Below are 18,602 nucleotides of genomic sequence, written 5' to 3'. Positions count from 1 at the left end.
AAAGCATGGGTGAGTGATGCCTAGATCCTCCAGAGGCGCTACCAATCAGCCACATCCCCACCACACCCACTAGCTAGGCGGCTGGCTGCTGTCCCACCCATAGCCTCCCTCGATCCACCTGCGAAAAGCCGAAGAGAAGTTACCGCTCTTTTCGCTCTGACACAGGGATGAAGAAGAGCAGACGATCGCAAGTTCGGGTAATCTAAGCGTAACGCGTATGCTATCAAATGAAAGCCGTTTTTTTGTGGTTTTCATTTCCCCGCCGCTCGGCTAATTTTTCTTCCCTGTCTCCTACATGCTCCATAGTTAGACTCTTAAGCTTAACACGTTCACTGTGGCAGCTATTTTCTAGGTCCTAATCCCTCTGTGCCGTGTCCCACTGATGCTTTGGCACCCATAAATTTTCTTGGGTACGGCGTGACCCACGAAGGAGCCTCCGGCGATGTCGACTGATTGAAACCGACAACAGACAGCCATAGCAATCTGTCATGTGTGTTTCTCGCAGGCGCTCTGAAAAATCTGAGCTGTCCCGCGGCTTCATAGCAACACTCAACATTGTGCAGTTTTTTTAATTTCCCCGCCGCTCGGCTAATTTTTCTTCCCTGTCTCCTACATGCCCCATAGTTAGACTCTTAAGCTTAACACGTTCACTGTGGCAGCTATTTTCTAGGTCCTAATCCCTCTGTGCCGTGGCCCACTGATGCTTTGGCACCCATAAATTTTCTTGGGTACGGCGTGACCCACGAAGGAGCCTCCGGCGATGTCGACTGATTGAAACCGACAACAGACAGCCATAGCAATCTGTCATGTGTGTTTCTCGCAGGCGCTCTGAAAAATCTGAGCTGTCCCGCGGCTTCATAGCAACACTCAACATTGTGCAGTTTTTTTTAATTTCCCCGCCGCTCGGCTAATTTTTCTTCCCTGTCTCCTACATGCCCCATAGTTAGACTCTTAAGCTTAACACGTTCACTGTGGCAGCTATTTTCTAGGTCCTAATCCCTCTGTGCCGTGGCCCACTGATGCTTTGGCACCCATAAATTTTCTTGGGTACGGCGTGACCCACGAAGGAGCCTCCGGCGATGTCGACTGATTGAAACCGACAACAGACAGCCATAGCAATCTGTCATGTGTGTTTCTCGCAGGCGCTCTGAAAAATCTGAGCTGTCCCGCGGCTTCATAGCAACAGTCAACATTCCAGTATTCGTGCCGCATAGCAGAAATACATGACGAGACCAGGCTGTGACCCACCTGTGACCCCCGACGCAGTGAACGTGTTACAGAATACTGTTGCTTGCATTGTACGTTGATTATGCGAGAAGAAAGCTTATGCCATGTTGCCGGCCCCAAAAAGATTGACCGGTAAATCCGCTGTTCTCGAATGCGTGTCATCGCTGGACGCCGACTGCTCGTAGCCATAATATAGCAATAAGAGATATAAAGAAAAAAAAAGCCCAGCATAGTGGCAATTGCCACCACTCCGTTCCAAAGAGGACGCTTCTAACTTCTATTCATCCATCCATCCATCCACCCATCCTGTAGATTCACCGGAAAAGTCAGGGAAAATGCCCCCAGTGAAACAAGTAGGCTGCCTGGATGCCAGCGGGACACTGGCATCGGGGCGCTCTACGTTGTAGACCTTCTCGCTTGGCGCGCGCGAGCAGTGACCTAGTATGAGCACTATGCGAAGTGCTGTCGCACTGCCAAGCGGCACGTCGCAATCCTTGTCGCCCTTGGTGAGTATTGCACCTGAGCTAAGTATGACTGTCGCTTTGTTTGTGTACCATTACCAGACTGCTGTTCAACTGTTTGCCATATATTTCCGCCATATATTGGGAAGCGAGCACGTATGAGCTTACCATTTATCTCTTATAGCGTAATCACCAAACCCGCGGTTAAGCTTTCGCTGACCATTCAGCTATAAAATAAATAACCATTGTTACCGCAGAGGTGGCCTAGTGGTCTGAGCATCCGTCTCACATGCGGGAGGTGCAGGTTGCGATCCCCAGTGCCGCCGGGTATCCACCGGTGATACAACTGGTACAAGGTTTCCCCTGCCCGGTACTCGGCTTCTATAAGATGAAATGCCTGGGAAATGGGTCCTTAACCGCACCTTGAGTAGAAGGAAATACCTTGTGCCATGGCACTCTTAATTTGGCCACAGATGCCTTTTAGCCATAAAAACTCATCATCATCATCATCATCATCATCATCATCATCATCATCATCATCATCATCATCATCTTTGTTGTAATGGTTTTTTTATGTCGCGTTTACAGGAGAACCAATGTGCAAGCATTAATTCTATTTTGAAAGAAAAACTCCAGATGAGCGCAGCGTTTCAACAAAGCCTTCTGTTGAAAAATGCCTCACTTTAATTACTGCGCACGAGTACTACCGAGCCCTATATTCGCGCTCCAATCTCGACGCTGCCTCCGGGCGATGTTTGTGCTCCTGCAGAGACCGCTCGATAGAACCGCCCTCGCATTGCGCGTCTAAAGTGTTTGCTCTTCCGAGCACAGCTAGGCATCAATATTAGAGATTATCGATGTGCGCTGCGCCCTCAAAGAAACGAGAGCAAACGTACTACTGTGATTGCTCCATCGTAATGTATTTACTCTGTGCACGAAAGTTCAGTGCCCATTTTTTTTTTCTCGGCCTAGAGGACGTTGATATTACATTGTCTATGTCTGAGAAACGCTAAGATGTTACTCATTGGTCGTTGCTGTAATACGTAGTGCGGAGGGAACACAGCGTATGCTTTGCGTTGCAACGTAAAATAACGAAGACCTTAAATAACTTCCTCTCATTCCTTTTTATATTATTTTTTACGTGAGGATGCGCTAATGCAAAAAATATTTTGATTCTGTCATGACTAAACATGACCACTTTGTTCTCATTGCAACCCAAGTTTCCTCCTCTATTGTCTCAGTGGATTGGCCGTTTTCCTACCGAGCAGGTCACAGCTTCCATACCGGTGGAGATGGCGGCAGCAATTTGACGGAAATGGCATTTAAAGCATTTCGCCTATTGAGATGTCGTCTTCATGTCGCCGAAATTAATCCGGAGCCCTCCACTACACAGCATAGTACTGTCAATCACCTCGGCCTTGATATATAAAAATACTGTCTCCGCTGAAGTTCTTTGATCACTGGAAACACTAAAACGGTTTCTATTCATCAAAGAACATCAGTTGCAACCGTAATAACAGGGTATTTATAAGGACCCGTATTATCCAGGGTCCTGACGAGGTGTTCAGTAAAGTCATCTTTCTCTCTTTCGGAACCTTTGAACAGCTTTGTAGCATGCTGCTGCTTCATCGTCTACGCGGATTAATCTCCGCTACACATTGTGCGAGGGTAAGTAACGACGACGACGACGACGACGACGACGACGACGACGACGACGACGACGACAACAACAACAACAACAACAACAACAACAACAACAACAACAACAACAACAACAACAACAACAACAACAACAACAACAACAACAACAACAACAACAACAACAACAACAACAACAACAACAACAACAACAACAACAACAACAACAACAACAACAACAACAACAACAACAATGCGCGATAATGCTCAACCCGCTATGATCCGTCTATTTATCGGATGACTTCAGAGGACACGTGGCATTTTCGACGCCTCTGTGAACGAGCATGGCGAATTTCGACGCCGCTTGTAGCGCGTCGTGTCGCCTCATCGATCGCAGCCCCTGCAAGCATCAAGACGCTCGAAGTCGTTTCGACGCGAGGCGATGTCGGCGGCTAATATACGCCGCGTTGCACTGACGGGACGCAATATTAACACCTCGCCGCTCGAAGGCAGCGCACTTCAGCCCTTTGTGTGTCGATCGATTCCTGTTGCGCGAGAGATTGCCACGCTGACGAGAAAGTGAGGAGGAAAAAAATGCTGGAAACGCGTGCGTGATGGCAGGCCCTTATATCCGCCGCTTATTCTGTTTTCAGCGTATCGACAGTTCGACGGGAGACGCGCTCGATATTTGTTGCTCTGCCTGGACGACGTCTGCTTGAGCAAGTATAGCGATGATCTGATGCTACGGGAGTCAGTAAAACGGCGCAGAGTATTCACATCGGCAGTGAGGTATGTGCACTCACGTGATTGCAGTAGATTCGGGGTGTCGTGAAGCATTTGAAGGTAGTTTGTAAGCGAAAGAAATAACTACAAAGAGTTTATTGCTTTGCACATCGAGCTGTCGGTCCAGCGCACTGCCTATCTCTCCGCAATGGTTCATCATCATCATCATAATCGCCATCATCATCAGCCTGACTATGCCCACTGCAGGGGTAGCGCTTGATGAATCATAGTATACATAAAGGTTAAATGACGTGAGATGTTTAGTGGAGTTAATTTTCAGGCGCCAGTGGCCGTGATAGTTGGTAAGCTACGCTAAATGCTTTAAAACTGCACTTTAACTCGCCTCATTCTACAGGGCTCATCCTATCAACAATTGATTGGATGTGGAAAGTCTCGAAATTACCTGTGCTATTTTGCCTTTCAAGAATAAGAATAAAAAAGTGCTTCATGCAGTGGTACAGGCTTGAAAAGTAACCAGCATCGCTTCACGTTACTCAAGGAATTCAAAGCAAATTATTAGTTTCGCCCTTTCGCGATGACGCAGCAACGTTGTAATAGCCAGTGTCCTGAGCTTCCTTAGAAGAAAAGTTCAAATGAATGCACCTACTTTTTGGCATTTGATAGTTCGTAGTTCCCGGGCTGAAAGCTTATTAAAATGAATAAATTTGCAGTGAAGTTACAATTTGTTTCGCGGGAAACGAAGAAATAAGCTATTATCTGTGCCTTACATCTGCAAGACTTTCCAGTAAACCAGCGCATGAAGTAAATCAACCCCAAATATCAAAATCGCTCTGTCACAAGCTAACCTACGCCCGTTGATATTTCGGGTTGTGTCGCCGTAGTGATTAGGAGTATGGATCATGTCGTCTTCCAGCGTCGGCTTTTGTATCTGTGTCAGCTGAAAGCGCGACTACATATAATTTGAAGAAGCTAGGATAATGCGTTGTTCGCAGTACTGCCCTATTTCGTATAATTAAACGCATCATAGTAACTATTTTCTGCAAGATTCACTCAAAATCGATCTAGTTAGGAAATTTACGGATCAAAAATTTGTTTTGTGTTCCCACCCATGCTGTTTTTCTTAACACTTTGTGACAGTATTATGATAGACAATACCACTTGTCGCCATGTGTCCCCAGCACGATCAAGAAGGGGACAGCTACGCGAGCAGACTACCAGGCGGGAGTCGTCTTAAACGCTCGATGACGACGCTTTTACCTTGCGTGCAAGTGATCATAATGTTTCACTGATGTTATCTTACGGCATTCTGCTCTTCAAACATGTCGAAGCACCGACTTGCTTTTATGGAAACTACCTTCAGGACAGGAAAAAAATGCACGTTTCAATGCTTAAACCTACCCATATTTTGCAAACTTTTTTGTTTTCCTGAGAGGATATATGACTATGACACGTACCCAATTCACTGCTGGCCGAATTGTGGTTTTGGCCAAAAGTGTTAGTTAATTGTGCAGTACTGTGTCAGTGCTCTGATTGGCTCCAGTACGGAGCCACAGAATAATTATATCTATTCTCTCTCTCTCTTACTTACCTTCCAACGTTTGCCCCTATTGTCTTTCTTTGCGCATGAACCACTTTTGCCTACATCACATGGTCACTTGCAACAGTAACTTTTATTTGCCAAGCCATGCACATCAGTGACTAGAACCGCGCCTTCCATCAGAGCTCGTGCCAATTACTGACCCTGTGCTTTTTACGCTAATCGCTTTGTCACTGTTTTGCAAGAATATGCTTTACACTACCTTCGTATTTCTAAACTTAAGTTGCTTTTCATGGGTTTTGTTATTTTGCATTTTCGCCACCACTCTCTTCTGCACTGCTCCTTGCGACCGAAAATAAAGTCATTGAAATAATTAATTGAACGCTTAACTTGATATAAATGTTTTTGTTAACATTGTTTCAAGACTTGCGAATTCAACGCCTTGTATAGCGGGAAGCTTACTGAAAAATCAGGCCGTGCAAATTTACCTAAGCATCCATTCTCCGAACTGCGAGCAGCCGTGCCCGCACAGTCCCGGAGACTTGACGAAAGCGTGACTGGGGTGTCAAGAGGAAAGATACGCTGTCGAGAGTCGATTGGCGCTCTTGATTCAACGCGTCCTTCTGGGAGCGGCTTATTTCCCGGACCATCGAGGGGCGCCAGTGACGCTCCTTTCAAGTGGCAGCGCAAATGGTGCTGGCGTGAGAGGTACGTACTTGATGATTGTTTTGCGAAGACCCATTGATCGCTTGTAATCGATGAAGAAGCAGAAGGGGAAGTTACACAAGGGCGGGCACAAAAGGACAAGAAAGCAGGGTGCATATAGAGGGCGCTCGTTAGGTGGGATATCAGAACAGCGAGAGGCGGGCGACGTTGCCCTACGTGTAACGAGAAACTAGTCCGTGAAGCGATTTAGCGAGAGAAGGTAATGACCGCGCTCTATATTCAGAAAAAAAAAATGAACTCCGGAGAATAATTGAAAATCTATGTCGTTGCTTGCTGAGCGAAGAGATCCGTTATGCCCAGAGTGGGGTCGAGGGACCGCGTTTATAAGCATCCGCGAAAATAAAGATCTCCTCGTTCATTCGTGGTTGACCGGAGGAAGTGACATATCCGGGTCACGTTAGTCATAAATCAAATAGGGACGCATCTGAGTGTAAAACAAAAGAAAAAAATTATGAGCTAGAATTTTGATAACAAAGGCCAGTGGCCTCCAAGCGACATAAGATAGAAAGAAGGGTCGAGAAAATCAACTGTGATTGATGTTGAGTTTGACAATCCATCAGCACGCCTTTCGGATGGAATTTTCTATTTGAGTAAAATAGAGGGTGATGAGCCGACTTCGACATATTGTCACGGGTGGTACAGCTCGGTTGGATACGTCAAAGTAGGTGACTGCAGCGGACGTCAGTAGCAGTCCCAAAAGCGGAGCATTCGCAGCCAGACACTTCGGCTTCTTTTTCTAAGGCCAGCTCGCGCGCGCATTCCGCGCTCTCGTGGTTCTAGTAGAACGACGACGATGAATGGGCGGTGTCATTACTCCCCGGCATAAAGAAGCATCGTCCCGATGCTGGGAGTGAGTGGAGAGGTCGGAAGGACTGAACGGGGTTAGTGGGCGAGGCTACCGATCGTGATAAGGCTTCAGGCGGACCACGTGGACCACTTCAGGGCACGGGGACCGTCGGGACTTCTGAAATCCATCGGGAATGACCTCGTAGTAGAGGTCGCCCAATGACCTGACCACGCGGTATGGTCCGAAGGAGCGATGGAGGAGTTTTTCGCTCAGTCCTCGTCGCCGAATGGGGAACCACACCCACACACGGTCGCCAGGCGCATAATGGACGTCGTGACGGCGCCGATTGTAGCGATCTGCATATCGAAGTTGTTGGTCCTGAATTCGAACTTTGGCCAGTTGGCGAGCAGCTTCGGCGCGTTCCAGGAACGTGTAGGTATCAGTGTGAAGGCTAGAGTCGTCCAGATGTGGTAACATTGCGTCGAGCATCGTCGTCACTGCACGGCCGTAGACGAGTTGGAATGGGGACATCTGCGTTGTTTCTTGCATGGCCGTATTGTAGGCGAAGGTGACATAAGGAAGCACTTCGTCCCACGTTTTGTGTTCAATATCGACGTACATGGAAATCATGTCAGAAAGGGTTCGGTTCAGTCTTTCAGTCAACCCGTTCGTTTGAGGGTGGCACGACGTTGTTCGGCGGTGGTCGGTATGACTGTAAACCAAGATCTCCTGCAGCAGCTCAGCCATGAACGCAGGGCCTCTGTCAGTGATCAGCACTTCAGGTGCCCCATGGCGGAGTACGATCTGATGCACGAAGAACTTAGCGACTTCTAAAGCGGTGCCGCTGGGTAGAGCTGACGGTTCTGCATAGCGGATAGGGTAGTCCGTCGCGACAATTATCCATTTGTTGCCAGAGTTCGAACGTGGGAACGGACCCAGCATGTCCATTCCTATTCGTTGGAAGGGCCTTGTGGGTGGTCTAATGGGCATCAAGAACCCAGCTTGTTTGGTTGACGGTACCTTGCGACGCTGACAGGCTCGGCACGTTCTGACGTAGTGAGTGACATCAGCACGGAGACGAGAACAGTAGTAATTCTCTTGGATTCGGGCTAGCGTACGGGCTATGCCCAAATGTCCAGAAGTGGGTTCGTCATGGGAGGCTTGGAGGATTTCATTGCGCAGGCTAGGCGGTACGACGATTAGGTATTGCGTATTGTTTGGAGCGAAATTTTTCTTGACCAGAAGACCATTGCGGATGCATAAAGATGGCAACACGCGCCTGAAAGCGCGTGGGGCGGTCGTGTTGCTGCCGTTGAGAAATTCCATTACGTCGCGAAGTTCGAGGTCGGCGCATTGTTGGTCAGCGAGGCAGGAGGCGCAGAGAGCAGTCAGTAAGATGTCGTCATCATTACAGGCGTCGGTAGAAGGATCTACTGGGGCGCGGGACAGACAATCGGAGTCAGAGTGCTTGCGCCCGGATTTGTACACGACAGTTATGTCGTATTCCTGGAGCCGCAGACTCCATCGGACGAGGCGAGCGGACGGGTCTTTAAGGCTTGCGAGCCAGCATAAGGCATGATGATCGTAAAGGTACGGTCGGAATTTCGAAGTGGCCCATACAATGGCAAGGCATTCTTTCTCGGTAGCGGAATAGTTTGATTCGGCTGGTGACAAACATCGACTTGCGTAAGCGATGACCCGTTCTTGACCTGCTTGGATCTGGACCAGGACAGCACCTAAGCCGATGTTGCTGGCATCAGTATGGAGCTCCGTGTCGGCGTTTACGTCGAAGTGAGCCAGAACGGGAGGCGCCTGCAGGAGGCTTTGAAGGCTGCGGAATGCATTTTCTTGCGCTGCTTCCCATGTGAAAGGTGTGTCCGACCTTGTTAGGCGCGTCAGCGGCTCGGCAATGCGAGCAAAATCTTTCACGAAGCGACGGTAATACGCGCACAATCCAAGAAAACGGCGGACAGCTTTCAGGTCTTGCGGCGGCGGAAAATGGGCAATAGCTGTTGTTTTTTCAGGATCAGGTTGAACACCGGCTTGATTCACAACGTGCCCTAAGAACTTCAGCTCTGTATACGCAAAGTGGCATTTCTCATTTTTGAGCGTGAGTCCAGAAGACCTTATTGCTTGTAGGACCAATTCGAGGCGGTGAAGATGCTCCTGGAAAGTCGGGGCGAAGACGACAACATCGTCAAGATAGACGAGACACGTCTGCCATTTTAAATCGGCAAGGACGGTATCCATGAGGCGTTGCAAAGTTGCCGGTGCAGAGCACAGTCCAAAGGGCATGGCCGTAAATTCATACAGGTCATCTGGAGTAATAAAAGCTGTTTTTTCACGGTCCCGCTAATCGACCTCAATTTGCCAGTAACCTGACTTGAGGCCCATCGAAGAAAAGTATTTAGCGCTACAAAGGTGATCCAGAGCGTCGTCGATCCGGGGGAGAGGATAGACATCCTTTTTGGTGATTTTGTTTAAGCGACGGTAGTCTACACAGAACCGCAATGTTCCGTCTTTCTTCTTCACAAGGACGACTGGCGCTGCCCAGGGACTCCGGGAAGGACGAATTACGTCGTCGCGGAGCATTTCCTTGACTTGGCGGCCAATAGCGTCGCGTTCAGCGGGAGACACTCGGTAGGGGGACTGTCGGAGAGGGTGCACGTTATCGTCCGTAATAATGCGATGCTTCGCTAGGTGAGTTCGTCCAACACGCGATGATACCGAGAAGATGTCGCCGTAGCGCAGAAGAAGATCTTTAACTTGTTGTTGCTGCGTCGGGGAGAGTGCTGGATTGACGTCGAACGTGAAACCAGTGACTGGGCTCTGCTCTTGCGACAACGAAATTGTGGAAATACTGGGTGTGCTGCTGACATGGGCGATGGCATCAACGTGAGCTACAACGGTTCCCACGTTCAGATGTTGGTGTGCACCACCGAAATTGGTTATCAGCACTTCTGTTTCTCCGTCGACGAGATTAACGACTCCTCTGGCGACAGCAAGGCTCCTGGCAAAAAGCAAGATCTGGTTGCCTTCCGCGACGCCTTCGAAATTCCGCACAGTCTTGGCGCCGACAGAAACCATAATACTCGAACGAGGTGGGATGGTGACGTGTTCACCCAGGATGCAAAGTGTGGTCGGATGGTCTGGATCTCTGTGTATTGCGTTCTCTGTGGAGAAACACACGGCCTTTGACTGGAGGTCGATGACCGCTCCATTCTCGGTCAAGAAATCCATCCCGAGAATGACGTCACGTGAACAATGTTCGAGTATAACGAACGTTGCCAGGTAGGTTGCGCCTTGAACTGCTACTCTTGATGTGCAAGTCCCGGTCGGTGTAACTAAGTGACCCCCGGCTGTACGAATCTGTGGGCCCATCCACGGAGTGGTGACCTTTTTCAGAGTGGCGGCGAAATTTCCACTGAGGATAGAGTAATCCGCCCCTGTGTCGACGAGTGCAGTGACGTCTGTTCCGTCGAGGGAAATGCTCAGGTTTGCTGTCGTAGACGGCGTGTGAGTGGTACGGCGCGGTGTTCGGTCACGGCTGCGGTGCGGCGCGGGTTCATTTCGATACGTCAGGAGGCATTCCCGTCGAGTCGGCGTTGCACGGTGTTGGACGGCATTCGGTCCTGGCATCGGGTGGCCACCTAGTTGCGGCTGTTGCAAAAGGGTTGCAAGCCCCAAGGGTAGCGTTGGCCTGGCGGCCTGGGGCAAAACTGGTAACATCCGAAGGTCCCGGCAAAGGATCAGTCGACTGGCAACAGAACAACTTGTTTATTCTGGCATCACAAAAGAGCAGCCGGTCAGGGCGACCACGTTACTCGAAGGAAGAAATCGAAGTCCCTCTTTGGCGTCCGGAGCAGCTGCTTTTATACCCACGGAGTCGAGGGCAAGAAGGAACGCCTCGGGATGAGTCGCACTAGACGGCGACGCGCGGACATGTACAGACGTGACGGGCGCGTCCGCCGGGCCGGCGCCGGTCAGACCTCCTCGCCTCCCAGTTGGGGAGCTCCACTCCCCGGCTGCCGCGCTTTGACAAGCGTGGGCACCAACATGCACACACACACACACGCACACACGACGACACGTGGCACTGAAACCTGCCTGGACGCGCTTGGCGGGAGGCGTTGCGGCAGCGATGAACGGGTCAAAATGACCGCCACTTTGAACGAAGCCCCGGCGTCCGTTGCATCCGCGCCGGCTATACCGCGCGTTGTAGGCGAAACGTAACACGGCGTAGGAGGGTCTGTTACATTTCGTCGGTGAGCAACCTCCCCCTCAAAGGTTGCTGCTTTTAGTTTTCCTGGCGGGGGCTTGGCGACCTTCCCCGAGGAAAGTCACCGTAAGACCGACGACGTGGGGATGGTGACCTGCGGGTCCCACCGGCAGATTCGGCCAGATAATCGTTGATTTCTCTGGGTCACTGCCCAGGCTGCGGACGTGGTGCATCTGCAGGGAACCCCGGCAGGCCCATCTGACGATACCTGCAGTTGCGGTACAGGTGGCCCGACTCACCGCAGTGATAGCAGAAAGGACGGTAGTTGGGAGTGCGCCAGATGTCACTTTTACGGGGATACGATGGAGCAGGACGAGCAGGTGGTGGCGGCCGAAAAGAGGCCGGGGTTTCCTGAAGACGAGTCGGCGGCGGTTGTGCGCAACGAGCAACAGCGGCGTATGTCATTTGCGGTGGGGCTGTGGACGGCTGAAAGGGAGCTGGTGTTGTAAGCGCCTGTTGCACCTCTTCCCGAATAACCTCGGATAGAGCAGTAACTGTTGGCGCAGGCGGCTTAGCCGGGAACAGCTTCTGGAGCTCCTCGCGAACGATAGCTCGTACGGTTTCGCGAAGCATGTGGGTGTTACTGATGTCCGTGGTTGCCGCATTCATGGCCAAAGGTTGACGCTCGTATTGCCGCAACCGCATATCGAGTGTCTTTTTCATGGTGGTTGCCTCCGACAGAAACTCTGCGACCGTGCTCGGTGGATTGCGAACCAGTCCGGCAAAGATTTGCTCCTTGACACCTCGCATAAGGTACCGGAGTTTCTTCTGCTCTGTCATGTCCGGGTCAGCTCGACGAAATAACTTTGCCATCTCTTCGAAGTATACCAGTATGCTTTCATTTGGTAGCTGGGTTCGGGACTGAAGGAGCAGATCGGCCCGTTCTCTTCGAATAACCGTGGTGAAATCCTTCAGGAACTGGTCTTTAAATACGTTCCACGTCGTTATGGACGACTCCCGGTTCTCGAACCACGTACGAGCTGCGCCCTCCAGCGAAAAGAACACGTGTTGAAGCTTGGAGTCTTCCGCCCATCTGTTGTACCGGGCCACGCGTTCAAATTTCTCCAGCCAGTCTTCCGGGTCTTCGCCTGGAGAACCTTGGAAGATCGGTGGCTCCTGAGGCTGCTGCAGCACAACAGAAGGTGAACTAATCGTCGTCTGCATGCCTATTTCGGGCTGGACGGTCGTCGACGATGGCGCTGAACGAACCGCTTGGGTTGAGCGAGACTCCAGAAGCCCAAACTCGAGTTGAAGGCCTTGGAGCCGGCGGCTGCCGTGGTGTACAGGCGTCACCTCGATGGCAGATGACCCTCGAGGACTTGAATCCCTGCTTGCTGGGGGAGTCCGAGGCATGGAATGCGTTACCCAGCACCTCCACCAGATGTCACGGGTGGTACAGCTCGGTTGGATACGTCAAAGTAGGTGATTGCAGCGGACGTCAGTAGCAGTCCCAAAAGCGGAGCATTCGCAGCCAGACACTTCGGCTTCTTTTTCTAAGGCCAGCTCGCGCGCGCATTCCGCGCTATCGTGGTTCTAGTAGAACGACGACGATGAATGGGCGGTGTCAATATGACGAGCCCCGTGTTTTTGCCGTTATTTATGTTCTTGTGAAAGCGCGAAAGAGGTGCCTCGCCTGTACTGCGGCAAGTTTCCGGAACTAGACTAGAAGATACGGCCGGCACCAGTGCATTAGGAGCCGAACTGGCAAAGCACCGCACACTGAAGAACAGTGTATGTGATTGCCTGGCACCCGGAGTCTGGTGTAAAAAGCTTTGTTCAATCCTGCGCTATTCTTCATTGAAATATTCTCTGAAAGTCCTGCCCTAACTTGATGGCTCCTGCTGCATAGCTTCCGCTTCTGGTCGAGCAAATCAAAAATAAGGAAAGCGCGGAAGCTTTTAAGGACGGTGGTTACCGCGGCTTGCATGCACAATACCGAGTCCTTCCACTAGTTTCCTGCATCTAGCAACAAGCTCTGCGGGCGCGTTGCTTGGCTGTGGCCCACTTTTGCTTCGTGCTGTGCGAAGCCAATCAGGTTCGTTTGTTGTGGGATGTAGGCTAAGCTTTACCTCGCCAGGGTCGTGTCCTGCGAGGCGAGTATCAAGACGGCGTCGCGTCAAAGGCAAGGACAACAGCCGCTGGAGGAGCTGTGGCCCAATCGGTAAAGCTGTGTGGGACACCACCTCTCCCCAGTGAATCAGTACACGGAGAGTTTAGTGCCCTGGTGGCATATCGTAGGTTCTCACACTGCCAACCACCAGTCTCAGTGCTTGACAACGTGCGTGAGTGCGTTCTCCTCGATCCCAAGACATACCATTTATTCAAATGTCTCGGCGATCACGATTGTAAAATTTATCTTAAAAACAATGTTTTCGGGAAGCGGGTGACATTTCCAGCTAACTTTATTTCGCAGCACAGAGAAAGTTGCTAAGTTGGCGTGATGTTTATTCTCACTTGACTTCCTCTTCACGTAGGTCGGCTATTTCTTGGGACTTCACGGTACAAGTTAGTGCATGCCAGGCTTCGTACACTACGTCACAGCTCCCTTTAGGCTCTAGCAGCGCGCTGCAAAGCAAATAAAGCTTGGCAGGGTTTAACAGTTAAACCGAGTAGGCGTGCGAAAGCAGGTGCTCTTTGGAGGTGACATTTAAGCTCCGCCTTAAGGGTATGACGCGATCTCTTTAGTGGGTTAATGTCCACATATGCAAACTGTTCATCCTCTAACATTCACACATGGCGGCGAGTCCTCATACCTCTCCCAGCGCAGTGGCGCAGCGGTTAAGCGATGCGCCACTGCACTGGCAGGTGGCTGTTCCTGTCACAGGCACAGGTAGGGTATGTGCGACCCATGCTGCTTTCTCCGAGCAACCTCTCACACAGCGGGCGCGACGCTCCTCCGAATTTACCCGAGTTGCCACCCAAGTGTACCCGAGTAATTCGGGTAAGCTGGGGTAGTAGCCTGGGTTGCTAAGAAACGGCACAAGATCATACGTCCATCCGTCCGTACGTGCGTGCGATGAAGAGTGAGCGTACGTACGGTGACAAGATTATTGGTCGGTGTTGGTGAGCTTATGAGTGGTTTCGCAGTAAAGGTTTCACCATGGCTTCTGAGTTATAGCGACAGTGCTTGGCTGAAAGTACAGCAGCAAAAACATGCAATCCATAGAAGGACAAAGACAATATCTCTAACCCGGTAGTTAATGTCATAAGTCGTCTCCTACGCCGTGCCGATTACCGCTCGCACGCTCCAGAGGAGATTTTTTCCTTCTGTGACCGAATGTACGTTAACGAATTACCGTCCAACTAAACATCCTTATTTTTTGCTTCCAGACCCTTAAAACAATCTTTTGTTTTCTCCGAATACCTCTGCTACACTAATTATGATCGTGCACATTCTGTACGGCCGCGCGCTTCTCCAGCAGGATTCGCCGTTCGTTGTCTAGCAAGATATATAGGTACAGGACGGCGACTCGGGCAGCAGCAGTAGAAGAGGCAGAAACAGGCGTTGGAGTTTTTCCTTTTTTTGAACTCTCTTTTTCACTAAGAGCAGTTACAGCGCGCCTCGTCCGGAATAGTTCTCATTACAGAACACAGGCTTCAACGGCCATATCCACGCTCTCTTGCCGCTCGCAATTTAGAGAATGCAGCGATTTCTCTACAGGGAAAAAAAAACTTGGACGCTAGAATAGAGCCGGAGTAAAAGAAACGCATTCTCTTCAGTTTCGACATTTTTCTTCCTTCGAACGGGGCCTTACTCCAGCTGCAGGAGGAGTGTGTGAAATGGAGGTGAAGAGAGAGAGAAAGAGTGCGAAAAAATCGGGTCCCGTTCTCGGCTGGCGCGCAATATGCGTTCCTGACGATGGCGGGCTCTCTCAGAATGTCGAAGAGAGCTTCGAAAAACGGCAGGTCGTGATAAATTTGCTGAAATAACCATCTGTTTCGGCAGAAGAAAAACTCCCCGTCGCTGAAATTATAGGCAGCGGTGTTTCAAAGAGCAGATGGCTACAAAAAAAAAGGAAGCCACAAAAAGTTAAATTATTCGAAGAACTCTGTGGATTAAAAAAAAACAGCAACAAAATGTAAGAAAAATAAAAAAAAAGGTGGGAGGGGGACGGACAAATTGGAAACTTATTTTTGCCGATGAGCTTGTCATGAACCCAGCCTGCCTTGTAAAATCTCAACGCACGTTTCGGGAACAACGCCCTAGTTTTAAATTATGCACACACGCACTTTGGCAAATAAGCTGTGCGCTCCAGAGCTTGGGAGAGTGCTTGAGGCTGAAGAAAAAAAAAAAGATTGATCCAGGGAAGCGATGTGCATAAGGCCGTTATTCTTACACTGATGAGTGTATAGTTTTAGAAATGAATCTTAGTAGGAAGAACGGATAGAATAATAACGTCAATCCGGAGTCCATAATCATCATCAGCTTGAATGCGCCCACTGCAGAGAAAAGGCCTCTCCCATGTCTCTCCAATTGACCCCGTCCTTTGCCAGCTGCGGCTTAACCTAATCCGCCGACCTAACTTTCTGCCACCCCCTGCTACGCTTGCCTTCTCTTGGAATCCACTATGTTACCTTCAAGGACAAGCGGTTATGTTCCCTTCGCATTACATGCCCTGCCCAAGCCTGTTTATTCCTCTTGATTTCGACTAGGATGTCCTTAACCAGCGTTTGTTCTCTCACCCGCTCTGCACGCTTCCGGTCTCTTAACGTTACACCTATCACTTTTCTTTCCATAGCTCGCTGCGTTGTCCTTAACTTAAGCTGAACCCTTTTCTTTAGCCTCCACGTTACTGCACCATAGGTGAGTACCGCCCTTATAAAATGGTTTATAGACAGTCTATAGACTTCTTATAGACTCTATTGCCTTCCTATAGACATTTTTTTCCTGTTAATTTTCTATACTCTGTCTAAAGAGAAGTCTACTAAAAGTGTATGGCCATAAATCTATAGATTGTTTATAGTCTGTTTATAGGATTTGTATTGCCTATAGATAGTTATTTAGGGTTTGTCTTTAGAGAGCTTATAGATTTATAGACAGAAATCTGTGGACAGTCTATAAACTGTCTAAAGAAATTTTTGTAGGGGCGGTAAGATACAACTGTTGTGTACTTTTTCCTTGAGGGGTATTGGTAAACTTTCATTCATGATATCAGAGAACCTGCCATATGCGCTCCACCTCCCTTCTTATTCTTCTAGTTATGTTCCTCTCATTATCTGAATCAGCGGTCACTACTTGCCCTAAGTCGACGTATTCTGAGTGATTATTATTATGAACTGGTGTTGCTTTCGAGTTTTAGCAAACAGTAAAAAGTTGATGATTATTTTTTAATTCGATGAGGAAGTGCTGCCTGACTGCCACATAAAACATTGGCTTTGCGGCAGAGTTGACACTGTGATTTTCCGGTGTTGATTTAAATTAATCACCTTCCTGTGGAGATTTGTTTGCGTTAGTTTAGTCGCATCTGGTAACTCGAAATTAATTACTCACCGAAGCGAATTATCTGACGTGGAAACGCTTTCCCTTGAGGCAACACCAGTCTTCATTTGTGTTGCATGAGCTGGACGACTGGGCACTGCGCGACGCGAATACGTTGACTTTTTGATGAAGCCGGCAGACATAGGCGCTCGAGCTGGTGAGTGCCTTTAGTCGAGATAAAGACAAAAATAACGTAGAGACACAAAACTCATTAAGTGGCTCCGCATTGTCGCTTTCATTCCCCGGAAGCGGTGGGGTCTTTCGATTTACCCCGCCATTTCCTCGCCACGATGGGCCGACCGGAGAGCTGCGCATTGGGGGTGCCCCTGGCAAGAGCGCTGCACCAACGCACGCTAAAGCGTTGGAAAAAAGCCCGCTTTGACGGGGGAACTGTCACCGAACGTGGTGAACCGGTTCCGGAGTCGAGATAACGGCGCTTTGCGGCTGTCATTATTGGTGTTTGGTAATTATTTCTTAGAGTGCCTGTTATTTGGCGAGTGTTGCTGCTCAGCTTTGAGCGTTTGGATTTAGTTGTCGACGTACATGCACGTTTTTTTTCTACGCTTCATTTTCGGAAATAGTTCGTTTACGCCGTATGAGGGAAGGCGTATACGAGGGGAGAGGGAAAATAGGGTTATTTTCTTGCGGGATTTGCTCTCTTGAGGGCTGTGGGTATTTTATAATAGGAGTAAAATGCATCTAACGTTTTGAGGGGCTTGTTTCATTTCGTCGTATTTTCTGCCTAATGCCTAATTGGGCGCTGCAGAGGTGAAACACACATACGGGAGAGGAATGAAAGCTATATTTCACGTTCAATTAAGCTGAAAAAATAGAATACTTACTAAGATGTGGGTCTGGGCTAGTTCGTAATCTATTCTTGACAGTGGGCAGGTAGGAAACACAAGGACGAGTGACGAAGACAGACAAGCTCTGCTTCCAATTGGAAAAGTTGGAGTTGGAAGAGGGTTGGAAGTAGCGCTTGTGTGTCGTCTCCATTCATCCTTGTGTTTTTTGTGCGCTTTGCGTCAAGCAAGGATAAAATACCTCTGCGGTACTCCAGACTTAACGCTGTAAACAATAGAACATATTTTATTCAGATATCCGGCTCATACGTACGACTGTAACGTGTGACCGCTTCAATAAGGACCCAGTTACATTGATGCAGCTGAAACGCCACTGCAGATTGCACAGCAGTTTTTGTTTTCTGATCTTCAAGAGAATAACTTTTTTGAAAAAATATAACTTCTCTACCGGTGTCTGAAAGACCTCCTTGAATGATATGATTGCCATAATAATTTATATTCTTTTTATTTTTCAGTTCCTCTCCCTCTAAAGAATATGCATCTCCGTAGTCGGGTACCATTCCGGCTGCTTCAAACAAGTCAAACAAGCCCGTTAGATTTCTGCTTGTCAACTTAAAAGTTTGTCTTTTCCCCTGCCTCTATATATGCAGTGAACATAGAGCTGCCTTGATAGTTCGTAAGAAAATCTACCGGCGTTTGTCGTGCCTTTATGGACGACTACATTACGCACGGCGAATAGGAGGGTCAGGCAGGTCTGAAAGGTTCGTGCTCCACAAGGACGCTCAAGTGTTGTTTTAAACCAGCGCTTACCACATTGGACGAAGACGAGTAGCTTTTTTAAAATTTTATGCGGGACCGTATCGGGCAAGCGAAGCAAAATCCGTCCTAACTCCCTTATCCCGGGGAGCAATGCCGGATAAA

At 49.2% G+C, this 18,602-nt stretch overlaps 1 protein-coding gene across 2 annotated transcripts in view; it reads right to left on the bottom strand.

Annotated features, from left to right (window-relative positions):
• Positions 1 to 18,602, bottom strand: part of LOC144128854 (uncharacterized) — a 139,862-nt gene that overhangs the window by 108,045 nt on the left and 13,215 nt on the right. The gene's annotated exons all lie outside the window — the stretch shown is intronic.

This window comes from Amblyomma americanum, chromosome 4, assembly GCF_052857255.1.
Source record: "Amblyomma americanum isolate KBUSLIRL-KWMA chromosome 4, ASM5285725v1, whole genome shotgun sequence".
NCBI lineage: Eukaryota > Metazoa > Arthropoda > Arachnida > Ixodida > Ixodidae > Amblyomma > Amblyomma americanum.
This window is presented reverse-complemented; position numbering and strand designations above follow the sequence as displayed.